This window comes from Talpa occidentalis, unplaced genomic scaffold (genome assembly GCF_014898055.3).
Source record: "Talpa occidentalis isolate TD23 unplaced genomic scaffold, MPIMG_talOcc4v2.1 talOcc4.10, whole genome shotgun sequence".
Lineage (NCBI taxonomy): Eukaryota > Metazoa > Chordata > Mammalia > Eulipotyphla > Talpidae > Talpa > Talpa occidentalis.
The window spans coordinates 65,093,037-65,101,153 of record NW_023600993.1 but is presented as its reverse complement, the minus strand read 5'-3'; the positions used below and the strand labels follow the sequence as shown (position 1 = coordinate 65,101,153).

Below are 8,117 nucleotides of genomic sequence, written 5' to 3'. Positions count from 1 at the left end.
ACTGTGTCAACTAGCAGTCTTTATTTAACACATTATATAAGAATATTGGGGTCTCATTTTATTTGAAGCCTCTCAGCAATTAAACTCAATTTCCCTCAGTTGATTAAAGCAACCTGCTGAGTATTCCCCCGCTTGTCTGCTGCTGTCCTGGACCAACTGCACAGCTGAGCCCCTTTTCTCAAATGTGGCAATCATTACTCCCACTTTCCAAACATGAGAAGTGTTCTGCACACTTTAGGTCTTAGAACTCAAGACACCAGCAGTAAACTCAACTGAAAAAAGAAAAGAAAAAAAAAAAACAAACAGACAGGAAGCAACCAGACCTAATGTTTTAGCTGAGAAAGTAGCCAAAGTAGGCAGATATGACTGGCATGTGAAGTGATAGAATTTAGTTGCAAACTGAACAGTGGAGTGAGAGGCAAGGAAAAATTAGAATCAGATGCCTGTAAGGGATCTTGCTTAGGTGGAAGGTGCATTGTTGCCCAAAAGTTAAGTGCTCACCATGATTGCCAATGCAACACTGAGTTGTAATCGTCTTATAAACCAAGCAGTGTGTAAAATTAACCAGAGATGGTAGACTCCAGTGCCTTTATTTAGAAACGCAGCTTACCTATAGCCTGGATTTAAAAGAAAAACCAACAGCTATAGTAACTGAAGCTGGGAAAATCCTGTTGGGTAGTTTGTAAGTCTTATCCTATAGGAAACACATACCAGACTCTGGTCACCTCTAGCTTCTCTGTTTGGAGAGACTAATGATGCAAGAGAAAGCAGCATGATCTGGTTCAGGTCGCAGGAGATCAGCATGGCCTTGAAATGTGTGAAAGAGACCCCTGGCTCTGGAATTCTGAACACTACTCATGACATAAGAGGTGCCTTAGTAGGTTAAATCCATAGCTCTGCCCCCAAATGTTTCTCCTCTTGCCTCTCTACATACTGTGACAAAATAACCTGAATATTCCCCTAAGCCTGTTTTAATCACAAACTCCTTTCCTCATGGCCTTTAATAACGCCATATTTACTCAACGTGGAGCCCAGATTCACCGTCCTCATGCATGGTCCTTCCCAGGCCTCCAGGCCAACTTTCCAACTTTACTTACCATTTGCCTTGAGTACCCCTGGCTCCAGCAAAGCAGTGTTCTGGCTGCCTCTGAACTGGTCTGCGGCACACCGTGTCTTTGACACCTCATGACTCTTCTCCATCTATTTGAGTCTATCTGTTGCTCAAAGTGACTCAACTCTGATCACTTCTGACAAGACATCCACAGCACCTGCTATGTCACCATGGAGTAAGTTGTCCTATTCTGCACTCATCTGGTGTCCTGCTCTGTCACTCAAGTCGTGTGTTACTATCTGAAGTGCCTCCAGTAGCTGCTTTCTAGAGTCTCAACCACATTGTAAATTCCCACAGTCACACTTGATTTTCACATGCTTACACCGCCCCCCCCAACACCTAGTAGAAGGCTTGGTAAACAGTAAGGGTCATTATTTTTTATGAATTTTAGTGTTGATTTTGCTTCTGGGAATGGTTTCAATTAATGGGGATGGGAAAAACATATTTTTTCTTTGTAATCTATACATCTAAAAATCCCAAGTAACTTATCATGAAATTGCCAGCTATAAATTCCAATGTCATATAGGAAGCTGAGACATGCCAGCAAATTCTGAGATAATTGTGCTTTGACAAATGGCCCCAAGATACTGCATTTGTTTTATAGTGTTGTTTATTCATGTTCATTTCCCAGAGTCAGTTTAAATTTAAAAAATAACACATAACCTCACAGGAAACTTTATCCTTTAAAGGAAACATTTGCCTTATTCAAGATTCTTAGAACACTCCCTGGGGAGTCATGGCTAAGTATTAACCTCAGAACATTTGGGAAATATTCATTTGTGGATGTTGTTTCATTACCCTCTGATAGCCATGATAACCCGCATATACCCAGTTTAATTCAATCTAAATATACCTGACCCTTTCAATAAAGTTTTCCTTCTTTTCCTTTTAATAAGAATTTGTAGTACATGTACTTCTCACCCAGTTAACATTAAGATTTCACATAAGACAGTACAGTGATGAGAATCATAAAATTAACTATGATTGATAAGACTGTTAGCTACATTCCAAACTTATTAGGATTTCAGCAGAGTTTTGACTAAATCCTTTTTCTCTTCCAATACCCCATTCAGAATCCCACATGACACTTAATAATCATGTCTCCTTAGTGTCCTTGGATCTTTGATAGTTTCCCAGGCTTTCCTTGTTTTTTTTTTTTTTAAAGATTTATTTATTTATATAAGAACTGGGGTACAGGCCAGATGTGCCGGAGGGTGAGAGGATTCACCAGAGACAGAGTGGGGAGCAGAACAGGCAGACTGACTGAAATACACTGCTGAGGGGAGCAACAGGCGAGTCAGGAGAGGTCTGCCGTGCCATGTGGGCTCTCCCTGGCCAGCCTGGATTGAACCCGCGTCACAGAGGCTGCGGACAGCTTCACAGTGCGGTGCTCAACTGCCTACGCCACCAGGGAGGCCCTGTGGTTTTTCGTTTTGTTTTGTTTTTTAATGATTTTGACATTTATGAAAAGCACTGGTAGGGTGTTTCATAGAATGTGGTTTTGTCTGTGTTTTCTCATAGTTTTATGAGCTTTGGGAAAGAACATGAAGATGTGAAATACCTTTCTTATCGCATCACATCAGTAGATACTGGGCAGCATCTGACCCTACTGGTGACGTGAATCTTGATCATTTGTTCAGACGCTGAATGCCACGTCTCTCTACTGAAGTTTCAATTTTCCCTTTCCATGCTCTTGTCTCTAGAAGCAAGTTACTAAGTCCAGCTTACACTACAGAAGGAGAGAATTAAATTCCACCTCCTGGAGGGGGAATATATTTATATAAGTTATTTAGAATTACTTATAAGGGAGTATCTGTCTCTTCCTTCCTCTCTCTCTCTCTCTTTCTCTCTCTCTCTCTCTCTACAAGAAGGCAATTTATTTTCACAGAAAATTATTTCAGGAGTCCTGTTCATAGATGGTGACAAGAGTAACCCCCCTTCCTGAGGGTCCTATCAGGGCATGGGGGTGACATCCTCAATCTGCCCTATTTTCATTCCTGAGCAGGCAAGGGCTCTGAGGGCTAATGGTGCTGCAGGTTCAGGAGTCTTGGTCCAGTTTCCTCCTGTGCCTGGACTTCGACGTGGAAGGCAGTGATGCCGAGTTCCTGGCACCTCTGGGCCACATCCTGGGTGGCCAACGTGGCAGCATATAGTGAGGATTCATGTTGGTCAGCCTTCACCTTCACCCCACCAGTTACATGGCAGATGGTTTCCTTGCCAGAAAGATCAGTGAATGGTCAAAAATGTCACTGAAGGATGCAAAAACATGGCATACACTAAATACATTTTCTCCGTCAGGCGCCTGAGGTACAAGGCTAATGACCTGTTCTTTCTTTTCCTTCTCCTTGCAAGGTGCCATTTCTGTGTGGCTTCTCCAGACTGCCACCAGGGAGAGTTAAATCAGTTATTTACATCAGCACAGACTCATGTATATTTATTTTATACTTTTGTTATATTCCAAAGTATGCTATTTATGTCACTGCTTAAATTTTTCTAGCTTTGGCCATAGAGAGCTCTTTGAGATTGCGTTCTGTGTTCCATTTACTCGTATTCCTCCAAGGCCCCCATTCTTTTGCTTCGGAAGCATTTCCTTAGCGTCCAGTACTGTAAACTGCTCCGGGCTCATCTTATACTTTCCTTGCCTCAGGCCTACTATCAACCATGTCTCCAAAGAACGCTGGTTCCTTTTATTGGAGAATGGTATTTAGAAATCAAGAACTAGGTGAAGGTGTGTTCTATTGTGGGAGACCCCACTGTTTCCAGGCATGCTCAATGCACAGCTTCGAGAACTGTATGTAGGTATACATATATGCACACATAGTCACAACTGTCAGTATTTAACTAGCTACCCTACCTTGCTACTTACCCCTTAAACTGAACATGAGTTCAAACAAATGTTTTCAACTTAAATCCCACACCACAAAGCTTTATTCTAGCTTGTTTCTTTTGTAACCTCTTTCTTTGATGGTAAGAAAGTCGCACCCACTATCTGCCATTTATTTATTCATTTGTTCAACTCCAGTGTAGATGTAAAATCCTTTCATGATTGCTAACCCTGACCCTGTGAGAAACAAATTTACATACTAGAATACAGCATTTATGAACAGCTCTCTAGACTTACAGTTTTCAGTCAAAATACTAGTTTTTTCTGGTTATTTATATCATCTCTTTTTACTCTTGCCCCTTCAGTGAAATTACATTATACATTTGTAGTACTGTTAGAATAATTTGTCACATCCTGCTTTCCATATTGGGTCTTTAACATCTGGGTTGATAATATTTAAATTTGCGTGTAACATTCATGCTGTATGAGATTGTCAAATGTGCCATCATATATCCATTAACAAGTGCCATACATAACAGCACATCACCCTAAATGCTCCTCTGTGGGTCCCCTTTGTGGGTAATTGCTCCCCTTCCCCGCAGTCCCTAGCAATCATTGACTTTTTTTCAGGTCCATTTTCCTGTGTGATAAACAACCCCAAGCCCAGAGAAATCTGTATCCAGGTTCTGTTTAAAGAAATTGACACAAGGGCCCTCCCTGGTGGCACAAGGGGTTAAGCACCGCGCAGCCTCTGCAACACGAGTTCGATGCCCAGACAGCCAGGGAGCTACCCACATGGTGCAGCAGACCTCTCTTGTCTCTCTCCTGCTGCTCCCCTCAGCAGTGTACTTCAGTCAATCTGCCTGTTCTGTTCCCCACTCTGTCTCTGGTGAATGCTCTCACCACCTGCACTCTGGCCTGAACCCCAGTTCTTGATGCATAAATAAATTTAAAAAAAAAGAAATTGATAAAAGACATCTGTGCAGTCTCTATATAGAACCTTCCATTTTACTCACTTTCTTGAGTCTCCTTTCCAGTCTAAAGACACAGTTGACCAGCTTGGATCCCACTATTCTCACAGCCTCCACCTTGGGAAACGTGTCTTTCGGTGGCACAGCTTGTACTTATCCTGGGTACATCTTTATTCTTTATGAAGAATTTGTTTCCAGATTTTTTGAGCTACTTAATCCATTTCACAAATATTACAGTATTGAGAAAATGGAGTTGGAGTGGAGGCAACTTAGTGTATTTCTTTGGCAAGAGCTGCTATACCTTGTCAGCCCCATCTTCTGAGTGTTAGAGGAACTACACCCTTGACTTCAGACCTATAGAGTGGAATCCAGTGGAACAATTCAAAGAAGAGAAGTTGACATGCATTTTCTGCAGAAATCATGCAAGTTCAAGGGATCTACATTGAAAGAATTGGGGGCAGTGGAGGGCAGGGGCTAGGTGTAATTCACTTCTCATTGATGGTAGGGCAAGGCTATGGGAGAGAGGCCACGTGGAACCATTTAGAGTTCTCAGAGAACTGCCTGGAAGACAAAGGGCGCCCCATTGGTGAGTCAGTGATGCAGAGGCCTGCCACACAGTTGGGGCCACAGAGCAGCCGTCTGGAGAGTGGACCAGAAGCAGCAGCTGGAGGGGCAGCCTTCTAAGAGCCCCTGTAAATGCCCACAGGTCTTAAAGGGTGAAAATCTGTTGGACCTGTAAACTGTGTATCTAATTCATGAGAGTAGAGGCTCCCTATCCAACCTACCATCCTGTGCCCCAGCTTGCAAGGAGCCAAGTATGGAAGTCAGCCCACTCCATCTCTATAGAGAGGCTTGTGAGAGCAAAGTCTGGGAGAGAAGGTGTCAGGCAGGGTACTGGCCACTCTGGGCCAGAGAGTGAAGTGTGGTTTAATCTGTTGGGCTGGACCCTTTACATTATCTAAATCAAGACTGTGTCTATGACTTAAAAGTATCATAGGACCATTTCCTAGCAATGAGCAGAGAAGCTTGGCATTTTCACATAGTCTTTGTCCATTGACAGGAGAAAGCTTCCCCTGCCTGAGATGCCAAAGAGCAGTCAGTAAGTGACAGAAAGTTTCATTTTGATTACGTCCCATTGTGATTCTTGTTCAGCACACTGGTTATATGCATTTCTTATTAAGTTCTTCTGGTTTTTATATCTGTCTAGTATTCTGAACCTGATCCTTACATTTTGTTTATCCTGCAACAGTATCCAACACTTCACTGAGGAGTTAACTCTTGCTGGGGACAAGCACAGTGGTGAATGCACTGGGGCGGGGTGGGGATCCTGCACAAATCACTTCACCAGTTTTATGTGCACCGAGTATATCAACTGCTTTTTCTTTCTTTTTTCTTTTTTTTTTTTTGGTGAGTGGATGGTGCAGAGCCCAGGAGGAGAGTCTAGAAGTTTCACTTTTTTTTTTTTTAGTATGAAATTTTTTTAATTTATTTTGAGATATCACTTTTTTTTTCCTTTGAGATATGTACTTTTTTAAAAATAATAAATTTTATTTTTATATTCCCCATTCAACTGCTTTTTCTTTGGCTCCATGTTGTTTATCATTTTTAGAGGGAGGTGTCAACCCACTGAATTCCCACAAATTTTCCTCACTGCAGGAGTTAAACAAAGTAGAGCTGTTTTCAGAAGAGTGCTATCTTTTATTTCACTGACATCTACTGGATACTCAGTGTAGTACATTCTTTGTGGTTTCCAAACTGCATCTTAACGTTGTCTTATGTTCTTTATTAAGAGCACATGTCTCAAACTTGGGAGATGTAAAAAAAATTAAATGCACATCTTTAATTATTAAGAACTTGGCAAGTGTAAAATGGGTCATATATACCAACTAACAAATCATCATAAAATTTAACTTTTAGATCATTATAAATTGTACAATTTAGGGGTATTAAGTACATTAACAATGCTATGAAACCATAATCACTACCTAGTTCCAGAGCATTTCTACCATAAAGAAACTTTGTACCCAGTAAGCAGGCACTCTTCATTCCCTCATTTCAATAAAATTGATAAACATAATAGTTTCTTCAAACTATTTTATCTTCTATTAGGGGAAACAACTATATTGCCACATATGTGAAGACTGGTTAAAATCTATGATTTTATTCCACCTAAATTTTTTTTTAAAGATTTATTTATTTATACAAGAACCAGGGTACAGGCCAGAAGTTGGGGGGTGAGAGGATTCATCAGAGAAAGAGTGGGAAGAAGAACAGGTAGATCCACTGAAATACACTTATGAGGGGAGCAGTGGGCGCGACAGGAGAGGTCTGCCGTGCCATGTGGGACCCTCGCTGGCAGACCAGGGTCGAACTGGTGCTGCAGAGGCTGTGGACAGTGTCACAGCATAGCACTCAACCACCTGCACCACCATGGGAGGGCCCCACCTGAATTTTTTTTAAAGATTTATTTCTACATACAAGAACTGGGCTACAGGCCAGATATTGGGGGGTGAGAGGATTCACCAGAGAGAGAATGGGGAGCAGAACAGGCAGATTGACTGAAATACACTGCTGAGGGGGAGCAGTGGGCGAGACAGGAGAGGTCTGCTGCGCCATGTGGGTCACCTCCCTGGCCAGTGATCAAACTCGTGCTGCATGGCTGAGGGTCTTCTTAGTGCTGTGTCTTAATCCCTTGCACCACCAGGGAGGCCCCTATTCCACCTAAATTTTTGTCCAACTGCCAAGAATGTGTAATTTTTAAGAAAATATAATCAACACATCTTGGTCACAGGGATTTTAATGACAGTAAATTGCCTTGGAAATGGATTATAGGAACAGAGTTGTCAATCAGAATAAATGTCTATGTCCAAGCAATGTTGAAAATTCAGGAACAAAGGACAAAAAGGAGAAATACCATCATGATGAGAGTGAAGCCAAATAATATCATCTATAATGACTAGGGAAAGAACTTAAGAGATTTTAAGAAAAAAGTTGCATATATAATTCAAAACAAAACTAAAAGAAAAAAAAAAAGCTACAGGCAAGCTTTCAGTAGCCAGCTCACCTGAGCAGTTTCTCGAGCTGTGGGTGGTGACTGTGTGACACAGGATTGGGTTTATATACCTTGAGCAACAATGAACACAAAAGCAAAGAACAGTTTCTATATTTAGTTGATAGAAGGAAAATACAGCTAATGCGTTTCTAACTCGAA

The 8,117-nt window shown here is 41.6% G+C and overlaps 1 pseudogene; it reads right to left on the bottom strand.

Annotated features, from left to right (window-relative positions):
- Positions 1-3,021: 3,021 nt before the first annotated feature.
- On the bottom strand, positions 3,022-3,470 carry LOC119237637 (40S ribosomal protein S14-like; annotated as a pseudogene).
- Positions 3,471-8,117: the final 4,647 nt, after the last annotated feature.